Here is an 8,994-nt window from a genome sequence, read left to right on the forward strand (position 1 = left end):
GGAGGGGCTCCATGTGACACGTGAGGGAGAAGAGGCTCAGTGTGACACGTGAGGGAGAAGAGGTTCAGTGTGACACATGAGAGTGGGGGGCTTAGTGTAAGAGACGAGTGAGGTATGTCTCAATGTGACACGAGAGGAGAGGGGCTCAGTGTGCATATGAAGGGGGGAGGGGCTCCCTGTGACAAGTGAGGGAGGAGGGGCTCCACATGACACATGAAGGAGGAGGGCCTTTGTGTGACAGGTGAGTGAGATGTGTCTCAATGTGACACGTGAGGGAGGAGGGGCTCAGTGTGAAACATGAGGGGGGCAGGCTCAGTGTGACACACGAGTGAGGAGGGGCTCAGTGTGACAGGTGAGTGAGGAGGGGCTCAGTGTGACATTTGAGTAAGACAGGACTCAATGTGGCACATGAGGGATCAGTGACTCGGTGTGACACATGAGGGAGGAGGGACTCAGTCTGACACATGATGGGGGAGGAGCTCAATGTGACCAGTGAGTGAGAAGTGGCTCAATGTGACAGGTGAAGGAGGAGGGGCTTAGTGTGACACGGGAGTGAGGAGGGGCTCAGTGTGACACATGACAGAGGAGGAGCTCAGTGTGACACATGAGTGAGGAGGGGCTCAGTGTGACACATGAGTGAGGGGGAGCTCAGCATGACATGTGAGTGAGGTGGGGCTCAGCGTGACATGTGAGGGAGGAGGGTATTAGCGTGACACGTTAGCGTGAGGGAAGGACTCAGTGTGACACATGTGGGAGGAGGGGCTCAGTGTGACACGTGAGTGAGGTGTGGCTCAGCATGACATGTTAGGGAGGAGGGACTCCATGTGACACATGACGGGGGAGGAGCTCAGTGTGACAGGTGAGGAGGAACTCAGTGTGACATGTGAGGGAGGAGGGGCTCAGTATGACAGGTGAGTGAGGAGGAGCTCATTGTGACACGTAAGGGAGGAGGGACTCAGTGTGACACATGTGGAAAGAGAGTGTCAGTGTGACAGGTGAGTGAGGAGTGGCTCAATGTAACACATCAGGTAGGGACTCAGTATGACACATGAGGAGGAGGGGCTTAGTGTGACAAAAGTGGAGGGGCTCAGCGACACATGAGGGAGGAGGGTGTCAGAGTGACATATGAGGGCGAGGAACTCAGTGTGACACATGAGGGAGGAGGGGCTCAATGTGACACATGACAAAGGAGGAGCTCAGTGTGACATGTGTGGGAGGAGGGGCTCAGTGTGACACGTGAGGGAGGTGTGCCTCAGCATGACATGTTAGGGAGGAGGGACTCCATGTGATACGTGAAGGGGGAGGAGCTCAGTGTGAAATGTGAGGAGGAACCCAGTGTGACCCATTACGGAGGAGGGGCTGAGTGTGACAGGTGAGTGAGGAGGGGCCCAATGTGACACATGAGGGAGGAGGGGCTCAGTGTGACACGTGAGTGAGGACGGGTTAGTTCGGGCAGGAACCAGGAGAGGTGTTCACCCCCAGGACCACCCAATGAGGAGCTGCCCCTCCCCTAAGGTGACGGGCGAACTGGGGTGAGGGAGGGAGCCCAGGGCACCACCTCATCCCAAGGAAGTCCGCACACACCACACTCATTGTGATTCAGGACAAACTGAAAGAGGCCAACCAGACAATCCTAAAAGTTAGACAAGATCATCTGCCGAAGGTAGAATTCCACATTAACGCACCTGACATACCTCCTGAAGCCCACCCAGACCCTCTAACACTGAGTGCACTCCAATTTTTGAAGGGGACTTTTAAGACCTCTGAGCCACCGTCACACCCCACAAGCCCATGCAACCTCCACCCAAAACATCCACAGGGTCTTCATGGACACCAGAGGGTCCAAGATTCTGGCTCTCCAAGACCTAGGAACTTCCAAAATGGATATTTGACAACCAACACTTGGCCAAGCACAGGCATTAAAGTCAAGAGGCAAAACGATTCCATCCTGGACTACCATTGTTTCGGAGAACCCAAGTACATTGTAACAGCCCCAATGCAACAAGGACACAACTCAGATTTTTACAATGGAATACATTTTGCTTTACAAAAAATTCACTGCCTTGTCCACATTTTCTGATTTCACCCCAGAAACGTGAACACTGCATCACACATGGAGCCCACTCCCTCCTCCCCCCAGCAACTTCCCCTCCTCCAAGGTGATCTAACCCTGCCTTGAAACCAGCCCAGGGCTGAGCAATGAGAAGCAAAGGTCCTGCTTCCCTCTCTCATGTCCACTTTGGTGGCAAGAGCGCAGAATGTGGTTCTTAACCCTCTGAGTGCTAACATTTAATACTCAGGGAACTCATCTGAGCAGCCGTTTTCCCCTCTAAAAAGGGAATGATGTGACCAACAATGGATGTAGGTAGGACTGGATGATCTCCAACAAAGGGGACAGCCAGGAGGCTGACCCGGAAAACGGGGTGCAGAGTGCAGGGAGCCCAGGCTCCTGGAGGGGCAGGAACCACACCAGGGCCTAAGAGCGAGGACCCCATGGACAAGCAGCGAGCGCCTGGGTTCCTGGTGCCATTTCTAAGATGTCAGCCACCAGCAGGGAGGAAAGGGAGCATATCTGACCTCTCCTTCCAGACCCCACTCAGCAGGACCTTGGCTGAACCCTCTGCCCCGTCGGCCCCCGCGGTCAGATTCACTCTTCTCTGCACCGCATCCCCAAGCTGCCCGGGCCCAGGCTCGCCGCCATCCGCCGGCTCTCGTGCGTCTCCCCGAGGCGTGCACTCCCAAGGGCAATGTCCATTTACTTGATGCCTGGCACAGGGCCTGGCACACAGTAGACCTTCACCGAATATGCAAACGAATGAATGAAAGCCTACCATGTACAAGGCCCTGGCGGCCAGAGGGAGCCCCGAAGCGAGGATGATGGAGGTGAGGCGGATGATGGATGGGTGATGGCCAGGTCCACAGTGATGGAGATGAGATGCCGTGCCCAGGATGACAGAGGCCAGGTGGAGGTGATGGGAGCCCGAGATGACCGACCCGCAGGGTCCCGGGCCCTGGGACCCAGCAGTTGCAGATGACAGTGAAACAGTGCTAAGGGTGAGGAGCCATGATGATGGAGCCCATGGTGACAGACGTGCATGACATCGACCCCCCCCCCCAAAAGCTGAGATGGGAAGGAGGAGGAACCCAGGACCCACCAGGGGGACCTGGAAACTTCTGAAGGCCAAGGTGGGACATGAATCAAGAGCCTTTACAACCGCAGCCCAGCCCAGCCCAGCGTCCGGCCCACCACCCCCGCCACGCCCACGTCATCAACAGAATATCCACCACGCGTGAAGCTTGGAGAACAATTACAAAGGCCTTGAGAACCTTGCCGGTGAGGAACAGTGGACGCCCTGGAACAGGGGTCAGCAAACATTTTTGCTTGCATACCCCATAAAGGAATTTTGAAAAGTCACCTATCCCCTCCTTCTCCCCAGCCCATTTTTGAATTGGCAACAATGCCAAGTTTAAAGGGTTGCAACAACATAATCTCCTGTATGTTCTATAATATTTACATGCGTGTATATATCATATATATAGCATATATAGATTTGTCAAAAGCTCAGGGCTATTGATAAGGCTCATTTGATTTGTCCACTCTCAACCTCACCAGCAAACCAATCGGACACACACACAAAAAAATCTGATGTCACTCTTGGCACTTTCCCATCCAAATCATGGTGTTCGGACCGTGAATCTCAGGTAGATGCGGCACCTGGAGGATAAGGGGGGGTGGGGCGCCATGAGGCACAGCGGAAACTGACCTGGATCCTGCAGCATCCGGGACATAGCTATCTCCCGGTCCGAGGCTCTGTCAAGGGTGGGGTGCAGCAGCCGAGGTCTGGGAGGCCCCATCTGGTCCCGAGGTCCCTGGTCAGCACCACGGGGGGCAGATGCCCCAGGTGGCAGGGCAGCAGCAGGGGAGGCTGGGCAGGCCGTAGAGGCTGGGCAGAGGACCCAGCCACTCCTCACTCAACCCGTTCTTGTCCCTCCATCTGCGAGATGGCTGCACTCTACCGTGAGCTGCCCTGATAGCTGGGGTCTAGGGGCTGGTATGGGGGAGCTGGTTAGAACCCCAGCCCAAGGAGCAGGAGCTGGGGGACTGCAGGAGGGGAGGGCTCCACGCCAGGACACAGAAGGGAAAAGCCTACTGGTAAGAGGGCAGAGCTGGTAAGAGGGGGCGTCGGCAGCTCATGGGCGTCGGCAGTTCAAAATCCCCCTGACCTATGACAGCATTGCTAAGGAGAGGCAATGCGGGGGGGGGGGGGGCCAAAGAAGGGTAAGGGGTCAGGGGCCAAGGTTGCCACTCTCCTGCCCACTCTGGCAGAAATGGACACACAGATGGGCTGTGGACAAAGCTCCAGGGGGCATGTAGCAGGGGGTGAGAGTGGGGAGTAGGTCTGCGGGAGAAGCGGATGGGGACTCTGCACTCAGGGTGTCCGGGCTTAGGGAGAGATCCAATCTGTCTCTCACTTCCAGGCACCCTCCACCATCTGTCTCTCTCACACACGCACGCGCGCGCGCGCGTGCACACACACACACACACACACACACACACACACCCCGATCCAGGCACACACAAGCAGGCAGGGGCACTCATCTACCCCCCAACCCAGGCCAGGGACCCTCAGCACACAGCACCCCCGGGGCCAGGACCACACCTGAGCCTAGCCTGGGGCAGTCACCGAACACCGATCCGGTGCCCACATGTGCTGGGGGCTGGCGTGGCAGCTGGGGTACAGGGGTGCAGACTGATTCCTGGACCAGGGTCCCAGGCTGCAGGAAAGCTCTAGAGGTAGCCCACTCACAGGCGGCATGAGCAAAGGCTGTTGCGGGGTGGGGAGCAGCTAAGGCCCATTGGGGTCACAGTCAGTTCTAAGTGAAGGGAGGCAGGTTCCAGTCTGGGAGACCAATCCCAGAAGATCAGCTCTGGGGCACACTGGGGGGTCGGGGGGGCTTTCCTCCCAGCAGGGTGGTCCTCTGATTGCTGGGCACGGAGGGCCCCAGCCATGGCATCAGAGAAACGGCCCCTCGCAGGACGGTGAACCCCTGTCCCCCTACGGACATGTGAGTATCCCCAGAATGGCCTTTGCCCTTCTCTGAGCCCAGGGTCTCCACCTTGACATGGCGGGGAGCTGACAGGAGCACCCAGCCCACTGACAGGCACACCTCCACTCAACTCCACCACCAGCCAACACCAAGCAAACAGATAAAGTGCTTTGTAAAGTGCAGGTATATAGGTAATGTTCCACAACACCCTGCCAGCCCCCACCCCACCCCGCACCCGACCCAATTCGAGGTCTGGGGATGCTCGGTCCCTAGAGGCCCCTCGGCCGCAGGAAGGCAGCTGTAGCGCTGCGGGCTGTCTGGGAAACGCACAGATACCAAATCCGCCTAATAAATGCCTTCTGGGGTGTGGGGCGCCCCCTCCTCTGCTGATTGCGTAACATTTGGCTTGAATTTGGCCTGACTCTTTGGGCCAGTTGGCTGCTCTGCTGCCCCTGCTGCCCTGCCCGTCCATCCTCCTGACCCACCTCCACCCACCCACAGGTGGGCCCCGCCTCTGCAGGGGGCTTTTGCTGCTGCTGGGACTGCCTCCCCTAAGCTCCCATGTGACCGCAGGGTGCAAAGCCCGAAGTGTCTCCTGAGAAGTACACGGAGGACACTATTAGGAACACTGTCCCCTCACCGGCAGGCTGGCACATGAAAACAGCCCTCAGGTGAGCGGAGCTTGGGAGAAAGTTTCCCAGGGCCCACCTGATGCTGCCTCACCCCAGCCCCCAGCTCCAGAATGGCAGCTACTGGTAAGAATGAGAAGGGGAAAATTATAGTCATCTGGGAGAAAACTGCAGTCCCCGGGCATCTCCCTGCCTTCCCTGCTTCCTCTAAGAGCTGAGCTAGAAGTGTCAGTGAAGTCTGGGGCCCCACTTAGTCTCCCCGGGGAAGAAAGGAGGCCATGACCTTCCATTCCAGCCTCCCTGTCACTGATCCCTTTGGCCAGCGGCAGCTGCTCCCACAAACAGGAGAAGGACAAAATGAACAATGGGGAAACTGAGGCCCTGAGGGGGAAGTGGGGCAAACTGTGGCTGGGCCTGGCTCCCTAGACTCCTAGTTGGGCTTCCTCCTGGCCCATCCCCTCTCCCATCCCCCAGAGTATCCTCACTCCCTCTGGTCTACTCTTCCAGCATGGTGCTGGGGCTGGGCTCCTGGAGGATGTCACCACCACAGCCAATCTGCCCAAGGAGGTGGGAGCTCTGGTGCCAAGCCTTCCTACTTCTGCTCTCTTGATGGGTGACTGCAGGCCATCCACTCAGCCTTTGGGGCTCTTCCTGAATCTCAGTAAAATCAGAGGCAGCCTGGGGTAGGGAATGTTGACCTCCAGAGAGAGGGCTGGTCTTAACAGACATCAAGGGAGCAACCTTTCTCTGGGCCTCAGTTCCTCATCTGGAAAATAGGGGAGCTAACTGGGAGACCTCTCTGGACCATTTAACCCTGATCCAAGGGAAGCCCTCTGCACTGAGACCAGAGTGGTAGCACCTGGAATCTGGCCTCTCGCACTTGGGAGGGCAGGGACTGCGTCAAAATCATCTCCTCCCCAAGTCCATCACAATGCCTAGCACACTCCAGAAACATCCCAGAGCTGGATGACCTTCCTGGGAGGGGCTGTGTAGGAGCCTCTGAACTATCTTAAATCAGGGGCTCTGCCTGACGACCTAGAACTTCTATCTATCCATCCTTAATGCCTACTCTGAGCCTCGCTCCCTGAAGCAGATGACTTTTTATAGAGCAGATTCCACATTTCTTCACAAATGTTGCAAGCCTGCCGGCTCACCCGGTTTGCATTTGGCTTTGAATTTGTTGTGGGGACTTCTAGGAAATCAGCAATGAGTGATTCTAATAATTGCTTGTTCTTGGAAACCTCCTAAAATAACTTGGCCAAATGAGGGTGGGGGTAGGGCAGGGCAGTCCTCTAAGATGACATTTCTCCACCATTCCATCCCAGGTCTAGAGTCCCAGTTACTCATAAAAGAAGTTTTTGTATGCATAGTTCCAAATGTTAATGAATTTCCAGGAAATATCACCAAAATGATGTTGGCATCATTAAGATGTGTTTTTCAAGAACTCTTGCTAGCTGCTCCCTTTTCCTGCAGGCTCCAACTGCATAAAATAAGTCAGTTTCTGGGATATATTATTGGAGCTGTGTCTCAATGGCATAACTGATGAAATCAGATTCTCAGAATCTCCCAGTCTAGAGACTTCAGAGTCCGCTCATGCAGATACTGCGCATTCTCTCCTCCCAAAGTTGACACTTTCCATAGCTTCGACTCTATCCACCCATGGAGTCCTTAGGGCTTCTGAGAAAGTCAATATTTTTGGCCTTATTTCTTTAATTGTCATCTCTCTTCAGCTTAGTGGACAGTCTGGTGTCAACTGAGTTCCTGAAGGACCACAGCTATCATCAGGGTGCTTGGGGCAGAGTCCCAGCCCAGAAGGCAGCTGCATCTGGGAAGCTGCCATCATGTCCCCACGTGTTTGGAGGCGCCCCTTGCCCCCCATGCTGTCTTCACACCCATCGTGATGGCCTGGCCCTGTCTCAGTCCCAACCTCAATTGAGCTTCCGTTGCTAGAAAGAGGCAACCAGAAATGACCAGCCCCAAGGTCACAGCTTCATGCCAGTCTGGTGAGTGGGCGTTTAGCACCTTCCCCTGGGAGAGGAGCTAAGCCGCAGAAACGAGCTTGGGTTACATTCCAGGGTCCAGCCAACTTGGCAGCCCCATGGGTCAAGGCTGGTGTGCAGCCAGCCATGAGTCCAGCACAACTAAAAGGCATAAAACAGTGCTTTGCTGCACAGATACCCGCTCATGGGCAAGCTTCATCAGCAGTGCCACCCACAATCCATTATTTCAGCTGCCATGCTCTTCCTAACACTGTTCCTCCTGCCAGGAGTCCCTACTCCACATCTTACTAATGCATCTGGAACCCAGCTTCCTATGGGGTCCAAATGCTACCTCTGGTGTGGCTAGTGAGGAGTGCTGAAGGCCATGGGTGGAGAGCAGAGTCTCCTCTGCCATCTCCAGTCTCAACACACCCAGTCCTGCCCAAGCAAAGTCCTGTCCAAGAAAGCCTTGAGGCTTTCTCACCAGTTCTGCATGTGTGAGCTTCATCAGAGGCTGGAGCTGAGGTCTTGGCTCTGGAACATCAAGGGGACCCCTCATTCTGGATATCCAAGTTTTATTGAAGGCTGGAACTGGGGTCTCAGCTCTGGAACATCAAGGGGACCCTCCTTCTGGATGCACAAGCTACACTGGAGTCTGGAGCTGAGGTCTTGGTTCTAGAACATCAAGGGGGCCACTCATCAAGGACATCTGAGCTTCACTGGAGGCTAGGGCTGGAGTGTTGGCTCTGGAACATCAAGAGGACCCTCATTCGGATGCCCAAGTGTCATCAAAGGCTGGAACTGGGGTCTCAGCTCTGGAACATCAAGGGGACCCTCATTCTGTATGTTCAAGTTTCACTGAAGGCTGGAACTGGGGTCTCAGCTCTGGAACATCAAGGAGACCCTCCTTCTGGGTGCAGATTGATCTAAGTCTGGAGCTAAGATCTTGGCTCTAGAACATCAAGGGGCCACTCATCATGGACATCTGAGCTTCATCAAAGGCTGGAGCTGTGGTCTTGGCTCTGGAACATCAAGGGGACCTTCATTCTGGATTCAAGGTCTTCATTGGTGGCTGGAGCTGGAGTCTTGGCTCTGGAACGTCAAGGGGCCCCTTCATCATGGACATCTGAGTTTCATCAGAGGCCGGAACTGGGATCTTGGCTCTGAAACATCAAGGTGGCCCATCATCATGGACATCTGAGCTTCATCAGAGGCTGGAACTGCATTCTTGGCTCTGGAACATCAAGAGGAACCTTCATCGTGGACATCTGAGCTTCGTGGGAGGCTAGAGCTGGGGTCTCGGCTCTGGAACATCAAAGGGGCCCTTCATCATGGAC

This window comes from Neomonachus schauinslandi, chromosome 9 (genome assembly GCF_002201575.2).
Source record: "Neomonachus schauinslandi chromosome 9, ASM220157v2, whole genome shotgun sequence".
NCBI classification, from domain to species: Eukaryota; Metazoa; Chordata; class Mammalia; order Carnivora; family Phocidae; genus Neomonachus; species Neomonachus schauinslandi.